Here is a 25,172-nt window from a genome sequence, read left to right as displayed (position 1 = left end):
TTATTTAAGTTTGGCTGTTGTCCAGGGGCAGACATTTTACTACAAAGAACTGAAGAAAGCCTTTCTTTTTTGAGCAGCCTATTTATTACATTTTCATAAAACCCGGGTCCTCTTTATTAAACACGAGACCAAAGGAGGTGCAATATGTTATGGCAGGCATGTGGAACATTTCTCATAACTGTGTAACACATGGGGCCAGAGTACAAAAAAAAATCTATTCACAGCAAGGCTTTCACGGTCACTGATGGAATTTGGAGCTGGCACTTACTTAATGCTGAGCAGTGCAACACTCGCATGGGAATCAGCGAGCAGTCTTTCGGCCATTGTGAGAGACACCTAAAGGAGCCCTGGGGGAAGGGTGCCTCCAGCCCCAGCAGAGTGGCATGCAGAGCAGACAGGACGATATGAGGAGTCACTCAGCTGTTTCGCAATGTAAGTAGACGTGGTGTGATGTGTGGTGACAAAGAGAATGTGTGTTCTCGTCGAGCAGTGGGCTAATAGCAGTCTGCACTCGCTCTCGGAAGGGCCTGAGGCACATGAGTCTGACCGTGAATACTGAACTGCTTTCCAGTGATATTAACCCCCAAATAAATAATCAAGTCAAATAAAATGTATTTATATAATGTTTTTTACAACTCTCGCAAAGCAGCTTTACAGAAATGTGGTAGAAGTACAGAGAATCAGAAAGAATTCACTGGTTATCTGAGAAACCAGAGTGTTGTTAATGGTGCTGATACTAGAGCTACTGTGAACATGGAGATATCAAAACAGCAAACTCAGTCTTCCCCTGCTTATTTATTTAATGTTAAACCAAAGAAATTACAACTGAAGAGAGCTGCTGAGATACAAGATGATTTTATTCTGATGAAAAGTGCTCATGGCTGTACATATTTTAAGGTTAAATGTAATATACAGTAAATTACACAACAACAATTTTAAAACATGTTATTTTTTGTCATTTGACACACAATGTTTAAATGTTTATTTGAATTGTTAAAATGGCTGGAACAGAGAGAAGCTAAAACCACACTTTTAAAAGGAGATAAAATTATCTCCAGCACTAACCAAGCACTACTTCATTCTGTAAATCAAGTCACATGATCACACATTCATTCACACACTGTCCTGTGATGATGCTGCCAAGATGATCATTATATGTCACCTTGATGAAAAAATGCACTTGATTGTATTTAAAACATACTGAGGAAAGTGTTTCCTCAGATTTAACAGATATATGTACTTATTTCAAATACATTAGTATTATACTTTTGTCAAATGCTTTCAATTAAACTTTAATAATACTAATTATTAATATAAATACATTACAGTAAAGTTTACTCTTAGTTCAGCTTAAATATTATATATTTTAAATGCTTGCTTTCAATTAGACTTTTGAGGTTTTTTTGTATTAAAAATTTTATGTATTAAAAACAACTGCAATGGCAATTTTCTTTAAATATAAAAACAATAATAGTATGCTTTCATCAAATGCTTTAATCACACTTTTAAAATATATAAGATTAATTTATTGATAATAAATACATTATTATCAACTTCACCTATAATTATAATTCAGTTAATAATTTTATTTGATTTATATTTTATTTAAATATTTCTTCAATGCGTGTTCTCAATTTTAGGTAAAGTAAAACTTTTAAATTAATTTAATATGTCTTGTTCTCAAATAAACTTAACTTTTTTTCTTTTATTATTTAAAAAGATTAATTACTAGTCTAATTGATAATACAATATACTGTTATTATACTCATTAACTGTATTTTAATTTTACTACAAGCAGATTTAAAAAGTACCATTTTAGGACAGGTAAATACACTTAATACAATTACTGTAAAATACAACTTTTGCACATTTTTATGTAAATCTGGTTTAATTAGTACAAAATTATTTTTTCCATGTTGGCATGTTTTTACAATGATCAATGGTTTGGCTATAAGTACGCGTTTTAAACTTTAAGTGAAGTAAACTAAGGTTTACTTTTTTCATTAGGACATTAAGTTAAGCACAGTGTGCTGTAAGGAAATTTACACAGATTTTAATTTCAGCATGGGCTCTTTTGGATTTAATGAACTGTACTGGAAAGGCTCAGTGTACTGGTGTGTCACGTCACAGCACTCAGAGGCCCTGAGTTTTGCATCTCTTTATTAGGCAGAACAGATTCTTATGACATCAAAGCAGTGTGAGCATGTGAACGAAGGGCTCAGCTAAAGACAGACCCGAGCGTGGCTTGCTTAGTCAGCTGTGGGAAGGCAGTTTGTGTTTTCTGGTGGGTTCAGGGTCTTGGTGTTTAAAACAGGGTTAAACCAGTACACACACTCTTTCAGGACACAGCACAGCATGGGGTTGCATGAGAAAGGCCAAAAAATAGCTGCAGATGAGCAAGTACCCCTACAACATCCTCCGAGTGGCCAGTGAGTTTCACACAGATGTTTGGTTTAAGGGGCATTAAAATGGTAATTGTAGTAATGGCTCATTTTCACTTAATGGAAAATGCTCTTCTTTGGTTAAGCCCATTTACCTGCGTAAAACTGTGACTAATAGGACACCCAGTCTGCTTATATTTTCTTAATCTCTGGCCTCGGTTTGTTGGTATTGGAGTTTACAATTTAGTTTGTGTCAAAAGCTGCTTTGAAGGAGAAATGTTGTACATTAAAAAAAAAATACTTAAAAATATTAGGAATCCATGCTTTTGTTAAAAGAGGCATTTAATGTCATACATTCCCAAATCCCTGATTACAACATTGCCATTCACTGTGAACTGAGACTTATAGTGCTTATCTTTAATACTAAAAAAACACTTGGTACAACTCAAATCACAAAGGTAGGAAAGTATTCAAAATGTAAATAAATAAAAAAAAAAACACAGTCTTGTATTTACCTTGATTTGGCCCCACAAAATATTTCATCATTTACCTACTCAACCTATTTTCCTTTATAAATATACAGCGTACAGTTGGAATTTAATGGTTTTTTTTTCCAAAATTTGATCTGATCCTAAAATAATACCACAAAAAATTATAATCCTGCAGGTCTTTAGTGAACATACTCATACTAAAAATGGTTGTGAAAAAAAGAAGTGAACCAATGAAATCAACAGCTGGTTGATCCCCCCTGGCAGCAATAACCTTAATCAGGCACTTTTCCAGGGGAAATTTTAGCCCATTCTTCCTAGCAGAACTGTTATAGCTCCGTCATATTTCTTCGACACCTCAATTGTATGGCTCTCTCAAGTCAATCAATAGCATCTGAGGTCTGGGCTCTGCATTGGACCAACAAAAGGCAGATTAATTTTTTTGCTTATAACCCATTCTGTTGTTAACTTGCTCCAGTGTTTTGGGTCACTGTCCTGTTGCATCACCCAACTTCTACAGATTCAGCTGATATACAGACCATCTCATATTATCTATCCTGTAGAACATGTTGATACACTTGGAAATTTATCTTTCCCTCAAATGACTGAAAGCTAGCACCTAATCAGGCTCCCTCCACCATACTTTATGGTTGGGACTCCCTGCTTGTTCAAAGTTTTACGAATTGTAGACTTTATGCAGAAAATCATGAAATTACAAAGGGTTCAAATACTTTCTCTTGCCACTTTATATCCACTCCTACATTTCAGCCCTGCAACACATTCAAGAAAAGTTGTGTAACTAGGTCTGTCACGATAACAACATTTTCAGGACGATATATTGTCCCAGAAATTATTGAGATAAACGATAATATTGTCATTTTAAAGCGCCACTATAGAAAATGCTTTTTTTCCTGCTTCTGGGCTCCCAAAGGAGCTTTAAGACAGTGTGCCACAGTAATAAAATACTAGCATAATACTAATACCCCATTTTACAGTGAAACTAACTTTCTATTATTAAGAGCAGACATTGCGATTCCATGATAAAAATATTTTAATATCTTAAATAATTAAAACAAATAACGTACAACCACCCTGACACTCTGTGGGTTCTGAGAAAACGGCACTAAATATTAAAACAGACCTTTATAAAAAATAAAGTAAAGATTAAAGTAACATTTACAAAAATTTTACTTTTTTTTAACTCTGGACAAAACACAGAGGCACCTGCAGATAATTTTTACAGATCATATATGTATATGCTGTAAAACCCACATTAGCTCAAAAACACAAATATTTATATGATCAAAGACACAGATGGCTCAGTCAGAGCTCTTGCTATAAATGTATTTTTTATGTAACTGTCAGACAAATTCAGAGCAAGAAACACCAGCATGTTTAGCGTATGGGGCTTGAGGCAGGATCTCTCTGGGGTAACAATATTCATATTCAATATTCAGCTGGTTGAATTGGGCTGGATGGTTGTGCTTTAAATAAGATCTCAGGTTAGTAATATTGCCAGCTTACGTTGCCAGTGTTTTGAAACAAAGCAGACGTACAGGATCATTCGCGTTGATGGTTCTCCTCGCTCATTTGGCTTAAAGCCAAAATACCACAAAGTGCGGCTTTAAAGCATATAAGCATTATAAAGCATTATAATACAGCCTAAGTGAAAACACTTTTCCAGATATTTACATGAAGTCTTCACTTTTTTTGTCAGTAATGCACTCTCTTATGTTATATATTTAAAATTTAATGAATTTAAAATTACACAAATTCTGCAAAATGAGCTTTTACTAAAGGACATGGACCAGATATATTCCATCAATGAATCCATTCCTCAATAAAGTACACAAAACAGTACATCAACAATGGATTTCATGTAGCAATGTAATAATGTAAACAATTCACTTGTTTCTGATTTGTTCTTTTACCTTTTATAATACAAAGGAACACATTTTTAAAAGAAAAATCCATAAATATCAGTTCTAAGGGGCCTACACAATTAATAATCTTTATTTAATATTCCTCTAGCAGGCAACAAAAATAGCTCGAGTTATGTGAGTTATGGTCCACAGTGGGCTAAGGGATTTTAACAGGTAAACTCAGTAAAGGATTGTTTATTAGCTGATCAGTTGGATCCGGTGGAAAACACACAATTTAAAGGCAGTTTAGCTGCTTTAAACTAACAACATAAGTACTGTACTAAATTCTGGCTATCCTCTACATCTGGCTTCTAGCTAACTAGTTAGCTAACTGGATTTTCGTTTATTATAGCTGACAGTAAGTACTGCAATCCTAAATTAGTAAATACAAGTAAAAACAAATAATTAGTTACTGGCTGATCAGGTACATTAGCGTAGGTTGAACATTATATATATGGGTTTGATCTGTCTGTTTTGATTGGGAGTCTTTTTAACCTGCAGAAACAGCTCCAGAAACACTGTAATCACAGTTTACATGGTTAGCTCCATTACCTTTCTTTTAGAAAAATCTCCGTATATCCAGAAATGTTTTAACCTCAGCTGCTCTGACTAGCTGCTTGAACTCAGGCGGGGCTTCCCCACACTGACCCTCCTCTGCTTTCCGCAAAACCAGCAAGCTGATTGGCTGTTTCCCCTGAAAGGCGGGACTTTCTCCTTAAACTGGCACCATGATTGGTATTAAGAAATTTAATAATCTCTCATTTATACGTTTTTTTATTAATTTTTTATAATACAGGAAATTTACGGGAAAATACTAATACGGGAGGACAGTGGGAAAGAGGGGTAAAATACGGTAGTTTCCCGGCCAAAACGGGAGACTTGATATGTATGGATAGGTTCAGTGGTTTTACCCAACAGAGTGACTGACAAACTAATAACAAGTCTAGTCTAGATAGTACTTAACATAAGTAAAATTCTTTACACCAGATAATTTGCATTTGCATGTTTTCTTGTCCTTCGTTAAGCAGAACAGATTGTTATGAGGCAGCTCATAGCAATGTGAGCATGTGAATGAGCTTGTTCAGCCTTGTTGAAGAGTTTCTTTCTTGTTCAGAGAAGAGAAGAGTCAGGAGAGCAGAGCCGAGAGGAGAAGCTTCTTTATTGTAGTGATCACGTTGAGACTCAAAACTCTGTCTAAACATTCAGATCTCAAACCACAGCTTATATACACCCCTTAGAAACAGATGTTCCACACCCCTTCCGCACAAGAGTGGTTTGTGAACCTATAATTACCTCCACCACCTGTCACCTCTTGACCTTAGACCATCTGATTTACATCAGCCTGTATAGATTGTATATAATTGCTGTCTCACAAAAACCTTTGTTCGCAAAAATGTCAACTTCACAGGAGAAAGACAAAAAGCTCTTTTTTCAAATGAAAGTAAATGTAATTTATATTTGTGAAAGTAAATGTAATTTACTTTTTTCCCCGAATAATTCCTTAGCATTTACATTTAGCCCATTCATCCTTAAATCCCGACAAGGTCTGAGAAAAAAGTGTGCTTAAGTTGTGGCTTATTTGGAGTGATTTTGGGAACAAAACAACAACAGATTCATTGATTATGCAACCCAATGTAAACATTTGTTCTGCATGTTTATGAGGACTTTTACAGAGGACGCAAACATCTTGCTCTGGTCCACCTTTGAAAGTGAATCAGTGATCTGTGTTCGAGCATGTTATATATTGCCTTGTGTGAATAAACGTTTTCTTAATAGCTTCACCAGAGTTACATAGAGCAGTATAGCAATGTCACATGCCTGGATTAGCAGTGTTAGGTGTGCTACTCTAATTATTACAGGTCAGTGAAGTTAATGGTCTAAATGTGACAATGTCGGTAAAAAAAATACTAGAACAATACACGGCAAAAAAATCTAAATCTTTGCAAGGGAAATTATCTCATTTCAAGACAATAAATCTGTTCTCTGATTGAAAATATTGTCCTACTCAGCATTGTATAAGTGTAAGACTATTTTGCTGGTTTGGAACAAAAAAGTCACCAGTCTTGTTCTGATTATTTTGTCCAAATTTAAGCCAAGAAATCATGGATTCTTCTTTGATTTAAGTCTTACTTCTCTTATTTTGAGACTTTGTGATCACTTATTTTATTATATATTTTATTATTATTTTAGAAATATTACTAAAAAAAATTTGCTTACCACATTACCAGCTTTTTTGCTTTATATAATAATAAACATCTCAATTTACACATATTTTGTACATTTTGTAGTTTGTTTTTTTGTAGTTTTTTTCACAGGATTTTTTTTTTTGCAGTGTGCCATGTGTGAGCTACAGCTACATAACAGATGTTTTCTTTCATCATAGTGTTTTCATCTATGTTAGTTTGGGTCAAAGTCCACTCACTAGCTTGGCTTCTCTCATCTCTCCAAGCTGAAAGGGTAAAAACTAGCATGTATATTTTTGTTATCAACAATTTGTTATCAAACAGTCCAGGTGAAGAATGCTAACTGCCAATTTCGCAAACAGACTCCATGACCAGTACTGGTCTGAGTGAGAGGAGAGGAAGGGCTGTTCTACAAAGCTTTCTTTGAACTTTAAGCCACAGATGACTTTTGAGTGGTCAGGGATTGAACCTGCGATCCCCTTAAAAAAGGGTCCAACTCACATGCCAGTGTCATCTGGATGTAAAAGATTCCTTAAGAAATAGAACACATTAGGTAATGTGTGGCTACTTTGTCAGGTAGCAAGCCGAATTGCTTGTTTCGAACAATACCTGACTTCTCTAGTCTGCTACATGTGCTAATTTCACACTGTAGGCATTGTGCAGAGTACTTGCAATGCCAACAGGTAACAGTATTAGCTGAATATTAAGCTAGTAAAGCTCCCTGACCAGAAAAGAATGTGCTTTCAAATGAATATCCACCTCTTTGGGTGCCAAAAGAAGGTTGAACCCTTGGAGTATATTTGATGTAATAGAGTGGAATGCGTTTTCATTAAGTACTATGATATGAAAGAAAGCATCTGGCTGTTTGAACGGATTAATGAACTCAGTGGGAAGTAAAGAGTAAAACATACAGACCAGCGGAAGTTTATGTTTTTATAGAAAATGCTGTAATGAGAGCAGGGGGAAATGTGATATGGCAGACGGCAGAGGGTTGCTTGACTTAATTATTTAATTTTGTTTCCTATGGGTGCCTTTGACTGCTTTATATAATGGTCAAAGTGTGTAGATGTTAGATTTAACCTTTAAAGAAATGACACATGTATCACCATTGTTATTCTCCAAAGCAATCACATAATTATGTACAAACTAAACCAAGACCAAGAGTCAGGCAGTTTCAGACAGGTGAAATCTGCTGATATTTACTCTTCTGAGAGAAGACTCCTCTAGAGCTGATCCAAACTTCCAAAAAATCTAATTATGGTCCCTCCTATCTGGACTCTGTTCTTTCCTCCAGGCACCTGTAACTGCATGTTTTACTGGTAAACGTGCACCTGAAAGAAACTACTTCACTTTTCAAGGTGGAATGGAATAGGTGTATAGATGGGGAAGTTAAAATGAGTACTAGAAATTATAAAACTATCAGTATTTGCTCACTTTTCACTTTTCTGCCCCAAGAAAGTTTGAGTTTGTGTATATTCACGATAGTGCTGAGAAGCTTTTAATGTAGTTAAGAGCCACTCTGCATCTTTAAATATCGTCCTGTGGCTATGGTTCCTAGATTATTACAATGGGAAAAAAATATTATTAGTTCCCTTGCTAATTTTCTTAGTTGAACCACTAACAAAGACATGAAAAGGTTTCTTTTAAAAGTGAGAGAAGGAATATCAACTAAAAGTGAAAAAAACGTAAAAATGATTAATTAATTTGTATTTGTTTAGGTGAAATAAGTATTTGATCTTGTACCAACCAGCAAGAATTCTGACTCCACAGACCAGTTGTGTTCCCATGAGGCATACATTTTTTCTCTCTTTTTAAGAAAGCAATCTTTATCTGTATAAATGTCCCCTGTCACAGAATCAGTCCTTCCATTTAAACCAAAGAGCTGTCAAAAAATGTATTGGACAAAACTGTAGACCTGCACATGGTTTGAATGAGCCATCAGCTAAAAGCTTGGAGGGGGAGGAGAGACAATATTTATAAAATTAAAGAAAAAAAAGCTAATCGCCCTTGCACTGTGCAGAATGAGGGAGGAGCTTGTTAATGATCTCAAGGGAGCTGTGAACAAAGTTAACAAGAAAACCATAAGTAACACACTTTGTTGTAATGGATTAATCTGCTGCTGATGGTCCATCTGCTGATGAAGGCTCATGTTCAGCTTGTCTAAAGTTTGCCAATAAACAACATGAAAGATTTAGAAAAGGCTTGGTAGAATATGTTGTGGTGAGATAAGACAAAACTGAGCTTTTTGCCATCAAATTGAATCACTGTGTTTACATACAGGGAGAGGAATGCTGAATATGACCCAATGAATACTGTACCCACTGTCAGACATCGAAGTGGAAACATTCTGTTTTAGAAAGACTTCACCACATAGGTGGGCTGATGAACGTGGTCATGTACCATAGAATATTTAATGAGAACCTCCTGGCTCAGGCCAGAGCACTAAAGGTGGGTTGTGTATGGGTCTTCCAGCATGACAGTGACCCAAAGATACGTCCAAGACAACAAAGGAGTGGCTTACAAAGAACCTGAAGAAGCTTAGCCAGTCTCTAGACCTTAATTCGAAAGAAAATCTAACAGCTTCCCAAAGTTCACTCTCGTTTAGGCATTTTTAATTTTTTTCTTCTTCAGCCGAGGGGGCCTTCATTTTTTGTGGGGCCCTACTGAGCATGCGCAATAAACTTATAGGGCTTTTTTTTGACATTCACCTTCAAATAATGCAAGCTATTATTGGATTAAATAGATAAATTAGTTTTCATATTTTTTTGTGCTTGCATTGCTAGTAAATGCCAGATTACATCCTAAATGTACATTGTACGTTGTTTCTTTTATAGTACACCTCCGCTACAGCCAGAGATGTATTGTAACGAAGTAGAAGTACTTTACTAATGTACTTAAGTACTAAAATACTGTATCTGTACTTTACTGAAGTATTATTTTTCTATTACCTCCACTTTTACTTTACAACGTATTTTCCATGAGTTCAATACTTTTACTCCGATACATTTTTAACGTGCTGCATAGTTACTAGTTACCAGGGGCGTCGCCAGTCCTGTTTAGGGGCTCAGGAACCACCAATGATAATCTGCGTTCTCTCTGCTGAGCACTCACACGTGTACACGTCATTAGATAATTAGTAAACTTATTAGTTTATTTAGTGACTTAATTTAAGACTATATATAAATGTACTGTATTACTTCTACTTAAGTATGACACTTAAAGAAAACTTCAACTTCTACTCAGGTCACTATTTTCACAGAGTACTTTTACCGAAGTCTGAATCTCTAGTACTTTATACATGTCTGGCTACAGCACAGATGACATTACTCTCTTCATCTTTGAGTAGAATAGAATAGCAGGTCTTCTCGCTCCTGTCTGAATCAGCTTTCCCATTCTCTGGCCTCCCTCCAGCTGGCTATAATGGGGAATACCTTGCTATTGCTGTGCAGTGAGGGGATAAACTCACTGTGTGTGCAGCTGACTGCAGGCTGACTCGCAGGGCTGGGATTAGTGTGGTCTGTGGAATTCACACATGGTTATGATTCATCATGCTTTCACTGCCCACCCCAACCAGTGCGTGAGAGGCTGATGGAACATGTTGGAGACAAATTTCCGCCAGACGTTACTGGGTGCTCCTTTAGACAAAAACACAGGGAGTGGTCTGTAATTATGGCTGCAAATGCGGCTCCATCGTCACTTGTGTGTTTTGCACTGAGTTTAAAGCTAAAGTTTCCAAGACGGAAGAGACTACCTACTCACACTGACTGCACATTATTCACAACACAACTTAAATTTAACACACAGACATTGGTCTCATTACAATGTAGAGTTCCTTCGTGAAATTATTTGTTTTAAATATATATGAGTTTTATTAACTTCTTACAATCTCATCATCTCACCAGTAATAATTCAGTAGCTTAGTTACTAGTTTAAAAAACCCAAAATAAAATTCTAGCTTTAAATTATTACTTACATACATTTTATTTCTTTTTCATTAAATTTATATTTTAGTTTATTTTATTTAAAAATAAGTGTATCTCAAATAATTAGAATATCATTGTAAAAGTTTAAAACGTTATTTTAGTAATTCAGTTCAAAATATGAAACTCATATAGTATATAGATGTTTTACACACAGTGTGATCCATTTTAAGCCTTTATTTATTTAATTGTTGATGATTGTGGCTTACAGCCAATGAAAACCCAAAAATCAGTGTCTCAGAAAATTTGAATATTATATAAGACCAATTGGTACTTTTGAAAGTGCGGGCAGTGTGCCAAGTCCTGCTGAAAAATAACAATTAAAGAAATAAACACTTAAGATTACTCTGTGTGTAATACATTTATATAATATATGAGTTTCACATTTTTAAATTGAATTACTGAAATGAAGTAACTTTTTAATGATATTCTAATTTTGTTACATGCACAATTATGGTATATGTATTACTGTCTGATCTTTTTTTGGATGGTGTTGCAGGCCTGAAATGCAGGAATGGATGTGTTTCAAAAAAAGAAATGAAGTTGAGCAGATAAAACATGAAATATATTTGGTTTAAACTGTATGCAATCAAATAAACATAAAAAAAAGCCACTTTTTTTTTTTTTACTTTTTTGTTACTGTCCCAACTTTTCTGATTTGATTTTTCTGGGCTCAGGCTGCCAACTCACTGACAGTGAGACCCACACTGGCTGTAAAACATGCCAAAATATCCCGCTCTCACTTTACTCTTGCCATTTCTCTTTGAATTTTTATGACCCTTTGTTCCCATCACTGTGTATTTTACTGATTAGACACTCTGAGCCAGCAACTGCACATATTTGAAGGACAAGCTCCTCCAAAAAACTGTACAATACATACTACTACCACCAGGAGCGCTGTAGCGGGAGAAGAGTGCAGAGTTTAAAGGCCTGTTACTGAAAATTAAGCATTTTATGTTTTATAATATTTATTTATTAATTTCTTATCAGTAATAGAAATGTATTTGCGGAATGAATGTTTTATGTAGAACGTAAAGTTTTCTGTTCTTTTTTTTTTTAAGTTAACATCCAAGGCATCCACTGTATTGGAAAAATGCACAGCAAATATGTAGTGTGGCTTAAAAACAGTAGTAACAGTGCTCATCAGATAACTGTTTTCAATATAGGCCCAAAAAACACAAAAACAAGTCGATCTGAGATTAAATAACAATATAATTATGATAGTTTGTTGTTTGTTCAGTTGGTGTAACTAATTCTTAACTTTAACAGTAAAATATATATATATATATATTTTATACATATATACTTATTATATATATATATATACTTTTGTGAAGGATTTTAGCTCAATCCACATTCATGTGTTAATTCACATGATTTGTCTGGAATCTTCTTAGTTTTTAATGCATATAAATCATGTGACTAAGTTTACACCTAAACCACACAGGGTAATACAGAAAAATACCCGCATTTAGTTTTTTAAATTATGATTTTAATGATGATTAATTACAGAATACTGTTCTACTTATTATAATTATTGTTAAGAGATTGATACCACTAATATACATATAATTCCATTTTGCCAGTCTCACATTCATTCTTTTATTTACATATAAATATTTATTATTACCTTACTTTACCCATACCCTTAATCAGAAAAAAATTGTCATTTCAACTTTTGTTAAAGTCACAGTCCTTAAGTTTTGTGTATTAAGAGACCTCTCCTGTAAAAGAGAATCCTGGAAATGTACTTTTAAAAAGTGTACGGTTGTGGTGTAGTTTCATTTCAAAGAGGATAAATCTGGTGATTTTAGTGAGGAATCACATTCTCTTTTAGCTTGCCAGCTCTCTTCAGGTCTAGTGCTGCATTTTCTCCTGTAATGATGTGTGAATGAACAGAGGAGGACTGAATTTGCTGTTAAGATTTTTCCAAGTTCGCAGTAGCTCTTATATCAGCACCATTAGCACAGTAGCTCAAGTAAAAGCTCTGATGGACAGAAAAGATTCTGAGACCTACCAGAAACCCTTTTTTTTAGGATGAATATATTTGCCTTTGCAGGGATGATCACAGAAACACACTGATGCTGTGTGTGTGGACAGTGTGATGGGCAGCATGTAATGAACAAACTGAGCACTGTTGGAGCAGATGTGTATAGCAGGATGTTTTGATAATGCCTGAGACTACCTGTTAGTGGTTTATTTTTACTTACACATGCACACAGCACACGCCTCGACAGGGGGAGACTTCCACCCACACATCCTTCATTTTATAATAATAAATAATACATTGCTGTCTCTCTCTGAAGCTTTCGGCTGCAGTTATTATTGTATTTACTGCTGTAATGTTGTTGAATTATGACTCTTAGTAACTGTTGATTAAGGTTTGATGTGTGTGATGATTTTGTTATTGTTAAATCATTATCACGTAGTTTACCATGCAGTAGAATCACTAATCACTATCACCATTACCCTCCTCCCTGATCTGTTCAGCGTAATGGTATGGTATCATAATTGTATGACTGGTTACATCCACCCAGTGCTTTTAAACTCTGTAGGTGTGAAGTAACCCAGCAAAAGATCCTTTATTATATACAGTATAAAAGATTTTTAAATATACAGTACCTTGGACGCTTATCTGGGGTGCAGCTAACTCAAGCTGGTAACTCTGATTAACTTATTCTGAGCAATAGATGTCCCTCTTGGTCTTCCTTTTCTGGGGTGGCAGTTCTCTCATAACATTTTAGATGGTCTTGGCGACTGCACTTGATATTTTCAAAGTTCGTAAAATGTTTTGGATTAACCTTTAAAATTATTAAGTATTTTTTTTACTTAGTTGAGTAGTATTTGCCATAATATGGATTAGAACATTAATGTTTACCAACTCTACCTCTTCCCAATACAACTGATGCTCTCAAACACAAGGCAAGAATTTCAAGTAATCAACTCCTTTAGCTGTTGACTGAAAGCCATTCCAGGTGACTCTACCTCATAAAGCTGACTGAGATGAGTTGTCATCTAACCAAGAGGTGCTACTTTGAAAAAGAAAAAATATAAAACATATTTTGGTTTAATAAATAATTCTCAGTTTTTTTTAGTTTGGATGGCTTTAGTATTAATCTACAATCACTGAAATTAAGGTGTGTCCAAACATTTGACTGGTACTGCATAGTCTACATATAAAACTTTTAATTTAAATTTTAAATTTATCTTCATATAGGGACATATATGTACATATATGTAGATATTTCATATATGGCAGTCTCATATAAAGTTGCAAGAAAAAGTATGTGAACCCTTTGGGATTACTTGTATTTCTGCATAATTTGGTCATTAAATGTGTTCTGATCTTCATCTTAGTCACAACAATAGACAAACACAGTCTGCTTAAACTAATACCTCACAAAACATTATATGTTTGCATGGTTTTATTGAACACAACATGTTAGCATTCACAGTGCAGGGCGGAATTGCTTGGGGCCCCAGGGATCGGGGGCCCCCTGCTGGCCAAAAGGTTGGCAAAAAATAAAACGCATTATTTCATTTCATTCTTTATTTCATTATTTCCAAACGCATATTATTTCTTAGTCTTCAGCACAACCATGAAGTGGTCTTATCTCAGCGGTGCCCGAAGAAGAAAGAAAATGAAGGAAAGGAAGTTCAGCAAAGAAAGCTTTACAAAGCTCACCAATTTTTTCACAGCAGCAAGAAATTAAAAGTATGATGAGGATGAGGTACATGAGACAGCCAGGTTGTCAATATTGCATTTTGCTATACAAAAGAATCCATTTGATCAGGGCCCCCGGAAAAAAAAAACATTGCTTGGGGCCCCAGAACTTTCAAATCCACCCCTGGTCAGGAGGTCATGCCACAGCATCTTAATTGGGTTGAGGTCAGGACACTCCAGAAGGCGTATTTTCTTCTGTCGAAGCCATTTAGTTGTTGATTTACTTCTATGTTTTGGGTTGTTGTCCTGTTGCATCATCCATTCTCAGTGGGCAGACAGATGGTCTTAAGTTTTCCTGCAAAATGTCTTGGTAAACTTCCGTCCAAGCCCTGAGAAAGAGTCGGAATTGTAGGGCGATTTACTTAAGAAAGCTGAAACAAACAGAAACAAGGCAGTCTCAGGCATTGCGCTCGCAAAAGTCTCTGAAACCAAAACAAAATTAAATCGGGCAGTCTCAGGCATGGGGCCAAAAAAATTCTCTGGGAGGCACGGCAGGTACAGCTGGTACAGGCGTGGCAAGGACAACTAAAGCAAGCATGGCAATTACCAGAAGGGCAGAAGTGGCAAAAATCAAAACACTGAAGCAGCAGGTACCGCTGGCACAGGAAACAAGCAGACACCACTGCCGGGAACGGCTGGTACTGTCTGTAGAGAGCTGAGAGACTGGAACTGCTGGACCATAGATTGCTGTCCTAGTGCGGTTGGTCTCTCTGTTACGGCAAGCAGCAAGAACACCAGGAGTCGGACGAAAGTGCAGGGCGATTTACTTAAGAAAACTGCACAGAGCTCTTACACACATGCACATATACAGTTGCAACTTCACACAAAGACCAACACAGCAAGACTGAAACACTGGGGTTTTATACACACTGCGAAACACCTGGGAATACTAATTAGGGGAGTGGCTACAAATTAAGAGGTGGGAAGACTAAAGACAATCGGAAAGAAGGGAAAACCATGTGCACTCAAGCACATGGCCAGGTAAACAGACACGAGAAAACCAGGAGGACCAACTAGAACATGGCACAATGCTTCTTAACAACAGCAAACTCAAAACTGGTGTATTTTTTTTATAGGGCAGAGCAGCTTTAACCAACACATCCAATCTCATGACATCCTGCCTCCAATTAACTCTTAGAAAAGTCATTAGCCTTGAGGTTCACATACTTTTCCCCACTCACTGTGAATGTTAACATGTTGTGTCCAATAAAACCATGCAGACATATAATTGTTTGTGTGGTTTTAGGTTAAGCAGACTTTATTTGTATTTGAATTGTTGTGACTTTATGTTGTGAATTTATGCAGAAATCCAAGTAATCCCAAAGGGTTTACATACTTTTTCTTATTTCGTTTCTGGAAGGGGTGACAGAGATGCTTTCTATTACCACTAAAGTAGTATTTCTGATTTCATGATCTGTAACAGATACTGCCAATTATGGTAGTTTACCAGAGTGGAGTAACATGAGTAATTGTATCCTTTTACTGTACTTAAGTATTATTTTTGGAAGCTTTAAACTTTACTCACATAGTATACTCACACGTTTTTCCTCGTTAGCCTATTCACGTTCTTGTACATTTGAATTTACAGTTTTTATTAAACCATCCAACCAAATTCATATTGATCTAAAATTACACTGCCTTCAGCTATGCTCCGCAGCCCTCAGCTATGCTTTTGTCTTTCTGTGAGACAGTACGCCTAGCTGACATGTATTATGTGGTCATATAAACACAGGCCCTGTGTGTGTGTGTTGTGCTTAGGCTATGTCTGGAGGAGCACCATCACACATACACAGAGTTTATCTGTGGTTAGAATGACAGTAAAGTTCTTCTTGATCTTGTCTGATAAAACAAATGATAAAACACTTGAAGCAGCTTGTTATATCGGGACTGCAAAATACACAGCGAATATAGCAATTGATAAATAACTGATTGATAAAAACTTGACTTCTCACCTTAAAATGTTTTAAATTAATATTGTAATAATAAGAAATATTATATATTATAAGAAAAAAATATTTATAAGAATAGTGTTGTCATGTTATGGTATGTTGTTGTATACTGCTGTCAATTGTCAAATCTATGTGTTTTTAACATAGAAAATGGACTGCTAAAAATGTTAAATATGTTTTTTTAAAGGTTATTTACTGTTTTTTTCCCCAATCAGTGCTGCATGTTAAAAAAACTCACATGTGCTACAATAAAGTACTGGCAGTAAAGCTTCCCGTCACAGCAGCTGCTATAATTTAGTTTACAGTTTCTGTATTCATTAGCTGTTAAACATGCAGTGTTTTTGTGGATATGCAGGGACACATTTTGTGTGCACTGTTATTTGCAATATAAAGCTACCAAGAATGTACAGCAAATTTGGATTTTTAAAAGTGTCTAACACTGTACTGAACCAGAAAACATTATTATCTTCTGTGTGTTTGTGCAGTCTGTCCTTGAGAGAGTGCATGTAATGTGTGGTTAGCAAACACATTAACAGTGCAGAACGATACTGTTTTGTCAGTTTTCATGATGTCCTGATAACACTTACATAACATGCCTGGAAGGTAATATCTCTAGAGTTGGACAGAGCATTTATGAATCTTAAACTTAATTTAAATTTCTGCGGCTGGCAAACATTTACCCTGAAACTGACCCACACTGTTTGATATGTCATCAGGGCTTGGCCACTCTTGGACATATGTTCTGGTTGTGTCCATCCCTGATTAGGTTCTGGACTAAAATATTTGATGGTTTTACACATATGTGTGGCAGGCATATTCCATTAGATCCAGTTACTGCTGTATTTGGTGTCATAAGTGAGGATGTTCAGATCTCTACGTCTCAAACACACGCCATTGCATTTGCTTCACTTCTTGCTAGGAGACTTATCTTGCGGCAATGGAAGTCTGCTAATCCCCCGTCTTTTTCTGACTGGGTCAGAGAGGTTCTGGCTTTTTTGCCCTTAGAAAAGCTTAGATACTCAAGGGGTGGGTCTTCTGGTAGGTTTTACAAAACGTGGAGACCTTTCATGGAGTTTGCAGAACATCTTTCTTCTCTTGAGCATCAATGATGCATACTTTAGGACACTGGGCGCGGCACAGTTGCACTTATTATAAAATGACACTCAGAAATAAATCCATACAATGTGCTTAAATAATAAGATGTTCCTCAAGGCAGCAGACCTTTTTGTTTTTGTTTTGGTATCACTGTCACTGTTATAATTATAATTCATTTAATTATTAATCTTGTATTGTACGTGTTCTGTGTACCCTTGGGTGGGTGGGATCTGGGTTGTTGTTTGTATAATTGTGAAAAGTGAAAACCTATAAATAAAGTTATAAAAAAAAAAAACAAATGCTGAGTTTTACACACAAAAAAAATCTAATGTAAAAAAGTATTTTTATGTTCCACATTCAAAATGGAAAAAAGTACATCAAATCTGAAGCTACATGAAGTTTGGAAATCTGTAGTGATTGACAGCAGAAATTGATAACCTCTGTCCACTATGCTCTTCATTTACATGAAATGAACAGTGCTTTGTGTGTTTACTTCAAAATATCCATAGTTAGTTTGTAGAGACTAGGATCAAAAGATACACAAAGGTTGATAATGTTTAGAACCCTAGGAGATTGTTTTTAAGAATTCTTTGAAAAGATGAGTCTTCAATCGCCGTTTAAAGAACGTGAGTGACTCTGCTGTTCTGAGACCCAGTGGAAGTTCATCGTTGGTTTTGAGGGATGGTGGTTCAAACTGAGCCGTACTGGAAGCTCTAAGAGCTCTTGGTACAGATCTGGGTTTGACCATTGCCATCAAGCAGGAAGGAGCTGGTCTGTTTTTGGCTTTGTAGGCTAGTGTAAGGGTTTTGAATTTGATGCGGGCGGCAAAAGGAAGCCAGTGGAGGGAACACAGCAAAGGAGTCACATGACTGAATGTACATTTGCTGTACATTATGCTGAGTTTTACACACAAAAAAAATCTAATGTAAAAAAGTATTTTTATGTTCCACATTCAAAATGGAAAAAAGTACATCAATTTTTTTTAAACATACTTAAGTTACTTTATCATTTTTTTTCAGTTATTTGACTTTTTTTTTTTATTTGCCAGTATTTTCTTTCATTTTTGTGATTTTTGGGAAGTTTGCTTCTTGAATATCTTGTTTGCTTCTGTTTTAAATATTTCTTCAATTTTTATAATTATAACATATTTTTCCTTTAGATTTTTTTTTTTTATTATTTTTGACTGCAAATATTATTTGGTGTAAAACGTTGGGAGAAATTTAACTCTGCATGGTGTTTCTTCATGTGTTCAAAGCCTAATGTAAACATGAAACCAATTGGTCTTCAAAGATGATTCCTAAAGAGATAATCTGAGGATAGCTGAAGTTTCCGCTTGCTGAATTTGGCAAGTATGGCCCAGGTGATTGTGGCATGAGAACAATGGCAGGGTCCTGAGTGTGGGGCGTGTGACAGGACGCCCGTCCCTCAGGGGTTAAGCAGGATGACCCTCTTCTTTTCCACAAATAATAAACTGAGATGATGGAATGTTCTGGAAGGATCAACAGCCCAGTTATGTGATTGCATAATTTGAACTGTTTTTCAAGAAAGGTCTCGTATCCTGTAGATGAAAGTGCTTTCCATCACAAGCAGTTTTTTGAACATGTAATAGCTTCTGTTTTACACTATACTGCCAAAAGTTTAGTCATTGGCTTTGCACGCATAAGAAATTGAGTGACATCCCATTCTTAATCCATAGTTTAATATGATGTCAGCCCACCCTTAACAGCTAAAACAGCTTTAACTCTTCTCAGAAGGCCAAATGTTTTTTGGAGTGTGTTTATGAGAATCTTTCATCATTCTTCCAGCAGGATAACAATGTCCACTCTAGTTCACCCTAAAGTCCCAAAGTAATTCATCCCACACAACAAACCCACTGATCCATGTCACTATATACCTTGTTTTGTGCACTGGTGCACAGTCATGTTGTAATAGATAGAGGGCAGCTCCAAAATGTTTAGGAGCATGGAATTGTCTAAAATTTCTCATTAGCATTAAGAGCTCCTTTCACTGGAACTAAGGGGTTAAGCCCAATTCCTGAAAAACAACCTCACACCATAATCCACCTTTACACTTAGCACAGTACAGTCAGATAAGTACCATTCTCTTGGAATTTGCCAAACCCCAACTCATCTATTGGATTGGCATAGAGAAGCACTGCTCTGGAGTCCAGTGTTGGAGTGCTATCCACCACTGCATCCAATGCTTTGCATTGCATTGCTTGGTGATTTAAGGCTTGGATGGAGCTGCTTAGTCATGTAAACCCATTTTATGAAGCTCTCTACACTCTACAGTTCTTAAGTTAATCTAAAACTACATGAAGTTTCGATATCTGTAGTGATTGACAGCAGAAATTGATAACCTCTGTCCACTATGCTCTTCATTTACATGTAAATGAACAGTGCTTTGTGTGTTTACTTCAAAATATCCATAGTTAGTTTGTAGAGACTAGGATCAAAAGATACACAAAGGTTGATAATGTTTAGAACCCTAGGAGATTTTTTTTAAGATTAGTTTAAGAACTCTTTGAAAAGATGAGTCTTCAATCGCCGTTTAAAGAACGTGAGTGGCTCTGCTGTTCTGAGACCCAGTGGAAGTTCGTTCCACCTCCTTGGTCCTTTAGCACAGAGAAGAGTCGGAAGGTTTGTTTTCTGTTGGTTTTGAGGGATGGTGGTTCAAGCCGAGCCGTACTGGAAGCTCTAAGAGCTCTTGGTACAGATCTGGCTTTGACCATTGCCATCAAGTAGGAAGGAGCTGGTCTGTTTTTGGCTTTGCAGGTGTCAGGGTTTTGAATTTGATGCGGGCGGCAAAAGGAAGCCAGTGAAGGGGACACAGCAAAGGAGTCACATGACTGAACTTTGGAAGATTGAAGGCTCACAGTGAAAGACCAGCAAGTGGAGAGTTGCAGTTGTCAAGTATTGAGATGACAAGAGACTGCACAAGCACCTAAGTGGCTTGTGCGGATGTTATACAGGAGAAATCTGCTGAAATCTGTCCTTTTACACATACTATCTCTTTGCCGATGAGTTACTGTCATTCCCATTTGCTTCCACTGTGTTATAATTGCACTGACAGTTGGCTGTGGAATATTTATTGGTGAGGAAATTTCACGACTGAACTTGTTGCACAGGTGGCATCTTTTCATGTTACCATACTGAAGAGTGACCTATTTTTCCACTAATGTTTGTAGAAGCAGTCTGCATGCCTAGGTCCTTTTTTATACACCTTTGATTTTTGAAGTGACTGGAATTTCTTACTTTAATTATTTGGATGGGGAGTGAATACTTTTGGCAATACACTGTCTCAACTGTATTTCACATTAGAAAGGAAACTTCATCAGTGTACTGTAGAACACTGAAAATGCAACATGATCACAACACGGGCTTATTAAGTTACCTCCAGTACTGCTTGAGGGGTTAAAAAAAAAAGATAGAAATTCAGTGTCTATGCGCAGCACAGATATTATGTAATCAAAATGAACTCCACCTTACAAGACCTTAGGGAAGAGAGTTCAGAAAGCGGATCTTATTTCATGACATATGGCAAAAAGATCTTTCCACCACCCTCCTTCTTGCTCTGCTCTTCTCCTAGTCTAATCACATACAGTGCATTCATTCCTTTGCGTGCCTTTGAAGAAGGAGAAGCTTTATAACTAAAACAGGCACGCGGCTTACGCAACTTCTCCCATCAGGAACTTCTGCAAGTAAAATTGAGCCACATGTTTTCTGGATGATTCACTGCTGAATATGATATTTTAGATAAGTCATTGCTGTGGTTTGTATAACAATTACAATCTTGCATGAGATCCAGGTAACTCCAAATTTTTAAACTGGAGATTAAGTAGCATTAAAGAGGCATTCTCAACACCTCCACCAGCCCTGTATGCTAACTGTGGTGGATCTAGCTTAACGTCAACCTGTGCCAAATTGTTCAAAACATTTCATAATTAACAATGTCAGGGCAATTGGTCTAAAATCATTTAGTACTTTGTTGCATTGATTTTTGTCATTGGTGCTATTACAAAATGTTTCCAAATATATGAAAGCTTTTGCAGGCTTAGGGACTGAGAAAAAAAAATTAAATGGAATACACCCCACAGTTCACAGATCTGCCAATGCTTTTAGATACCTTCCACACACCTTATTTTTTATTTCCCTCACTTTCCACCTTTAATTAATTAGAGACCTCTGGTTTATTGTTAGAAAATACCCTTACTTTCTTAAGCACTTATACAGTTCATACACAAGGTGACATAATCACAAACCACCTCAGTAAATTTATAAATACAGTCTGTAGACTTCCAGAAGACAGACCAGTTTGTACAGTCAAAATAGAATGGAGATACTTCTTCCTCCTCTGCACAGATTTAAATTCAGAAAGAATATATACTGTGTTATGATCAGATGATCCCAATGGTGAATACACTGGGATACACTACTGTAGTTCAAAACCCTATGAATAAACACAATCATGCTGTGGGCTTATATAATGCCTTATAGATGATTATTAAGAATTCATCACTCTTAAAAGTGATCTGCTGTCAATTGTGCAACAAACCTGCAGAAAGGTTTAGGGAAGGTTAGTATATAGTGCACCACACATATTTAACTAGATGTGTGTCATATCTTATCAATATATATATACAATATATATTGTGGCACAGTTCATGTCATGATAAAAAAAATCCATATTGTGAAAATATAGGTAATGATATTTTTAATATAATTATTTGTGCTTGTGGTCTATACGCATGTACTAAATATTCTGTACTTTAGTATTTTGGTAGATGTTTTACTGTTTGTAGTGTTGTTTCATTGCATTTCACTGTGCTTAAATAATTATTTTTATAAATCAGACATATGGTGAATTACTGTTGTTTGGAAAACAGATGAAAGTTTACGTAATATTTAATTTCTTCTGAATGTTTGAAACTGTTATACTAACAAAAAACAAAATGTAAACATTTGTTGCAGTAGTATATATTTAAAACGAATCAAATAAATGTAAAAACAAAAAAAAGGTAAATGCAAGTAATTTTTATAAACATTAGAAACTTAAAACAGATAAACTAAAAATAAACACAAAACAATAGAAACAAAAGTGACTAGACTTAAACAAACTGACTAGAAATTAGAAACAAACTTCTATGAATCCTCTTAATATCATCAAATAAATGCGCACTGAATAAAAACAGACAGTTTGAAATGACATAAATGAAGATAAAATGCAGTTTGCCTTTTACCTCCTTTCATAAACAATCAGTCAAAACACTCAGTCGAAAACTTGCCTGTAGACAGTGATACTGTTATTTCAGCAGATTTCTCTGCCTTGGTTGGTCTTGGGTTTGTTTCAGGCCATCTTAACCGATTTTCTTTTAGTTTTCCTTCCAGACCCTGGCTGAATCTCACAATAACTTGTACTTACCTACAGTTAATAACAAATTAGCAATTTATTGTTATGTGTAGAAATGGTTTTAATTGATTTTCTGTTTATCAGTGGTGAACTTCTAATTTCTTACTATAATTTTTTATAATATTATATTTTCTTACATTTTATAATATGTATTTATTATATATTACAATATTTTCTTACATTTGGTGTATGTGTGCATAAAAACATAATACTAAATAGCAAATACTTTTGTACTTTTAATCAAGTGAAGGTCTACTTTTAATTTTACCCTGGGTATCTTTAACCAACGTACATGTTTTTGGTACTTTGTACCCCACTGCTGACTATGATCCAGGGGCAATTCTAGAATTAGAGGTTTAGGGGTGCTAAGCACCCAACAAACCGTGCACCACTGTGGGGGGACAAAGTACGTAAAACACGTCCCCCGAAAACTGTTTTTTTTAGGAATGAGTGGTCATATCAGATGAAACTGAATCCTTTTAATCATTTGGACACAAACTACTATGTATTTTAATTCTTAAAATTTTGTTTAATGATCTACTTTCTATAAATTCAAATATTCTTTTAGCTTGTCAGAGACACATATATAAATAAAAAACACTACTTTTTGAGCTTGAGCACCAAAAAAGGCTAGTGACCCCGCTGCTATGTTCTATATCTATCCTACTCAGATCTGCATTCAGCTCCTTAGACTTGTTATTGTGTTGGTCAATCCAGTATGTGCTGCTAAAAACGTCCTTTTTATGTCACAAAAAATCTACTAGCTGCCAAAATGATGACAAACAGGTAGTCTTTTTGGGACATTTTTTGTGACCCTGTATGCAGGATCACCCCAGAAAAGGAAGAGTAAGAGTTTCCTCTGTTGCACATGATAAGTTCATCAGAGTTACCAGCCTCAGAGACCGCAAGTTTACAGAACACCAGATGAGAGCACCTTAATGCTTTACAGAGTATTTTGGTTTGTTCAACATTTAAAGCTATTACATGATTCCTTCTGTGCTCCTTTATAGTCTGGATGACTCCAGTATAGACTGAAAAATCTGACCCACATGCCTGAAAAAAAGGAAAAAATATTTTATTTAATATATGTATTTTACAATGTAATATGCAGTAGGCAGAATCGAATCTAAAAAGGCTTGTTGAATGAGAAATAATTGAGTTCATTTTGAGACTACTGTCTTTAGTATTTTGTTGTGTTATTATTGTGGCAAATCTGAGCACAATGTGGGACATAATTGGGATCTATACCAAACCTCAAGAGGAGACACATGTGAGATTACTGAGCTCTTTTTCTCAGGAGACACATTTGAGGCAGGAGATTTATGCAAAAGTATCCTTTGTGATATTAATAAAATCTCCTTTTTTAATTTTCTTTCTCCTGGCTCCTCAAAAGTCTAATATGGCCACGTCCCAGATGGGTGGTAGCTTGTAGTGCACTATAGGCTCCAGTGGCACAACTTAAGCTTTTGTTCTTAATGGCATTTTGTTTCGTTAAATTACTTTTACTTTTATATTTTTAATAGTTTTGAAACCAGTATTTTTACACTTTTACTTGAGTAAAAAGCTTGAGTTGATACTACAGAAATATGTTAGACCCCTAGTATATACACTTTTACCTAAATAATAAATGTGAATACTTTTTTCAAATAGTCATAAAGCTCCTCATATGCTGAGTCAGGTGAGTAAGAACATAGAAAACAAAATTGTGCAGAGCTTGTGGTTTTGGAACCCATGATTAAGAATGAAAGAACAAGCACTGCTGCGTTTGCCTACGAGTGAGCAGCCATGCCCATCAAATATGTCTTATCCATTAACCATCAACCTTGCAGCGACTCTAATTACATTCTACATTTTAAGTATAAGGTTGTGAATTATGCGTTCTTACATGTACACTGTTCAGATCTTTCCGTCCAATATCCTTTACAGAACAAAAACAGGCAAGCTGACAGGATACAACTCGCTGACCATAGAATTAGATTTCACTTTGGATGGAAAAGCAGGCAGCAACAGAGTGAAATGAGCTTTTTTTCTTTTTTACTGC

At 35.8% G+C, this 25,172-nt stretch overlaps 1 protein-coding gene across 1 annotated transcript in view; it reads left to right on the top strand.

The window, feature by feature from the left end:
- The first annotated feature begins 410 nt into the window (after positions 1-410).
- The window catches only part of slc29a1a (solute carrier family 29 member 1a), a 65,651-nt gene continuing 40,889 nt past the window's right edge, over positions 411-25,172 (top strand). The window contains exon 1 of the mRNA XM_049481752.1: positions 411-432. The gene's annotated coding sequence lies outside the window, so the exon portion shown is untranslated. The remainder of the gene's footprint in view (positions 433-25,172) is intronic.

The sequence above is a fragment of the Astyanax mexicanus genome, chromosome 7 (assembly GCF_023375975.1).
Source record: "Astyanax mexicanus isolate ESR-SI-001 chromosome 7, AstMex3_surface, whole genome shotgun sequence".
Lineage (NCBI taxonomy): Eukaryota > Metazoa > Chordata > Actinopteri > Characiformes > Acestrorhamphidae > Astyanax > Astyanax mexicanus.
This window is presented reverse-complemented; position numbering and strand designations above follow the sequence as displayed.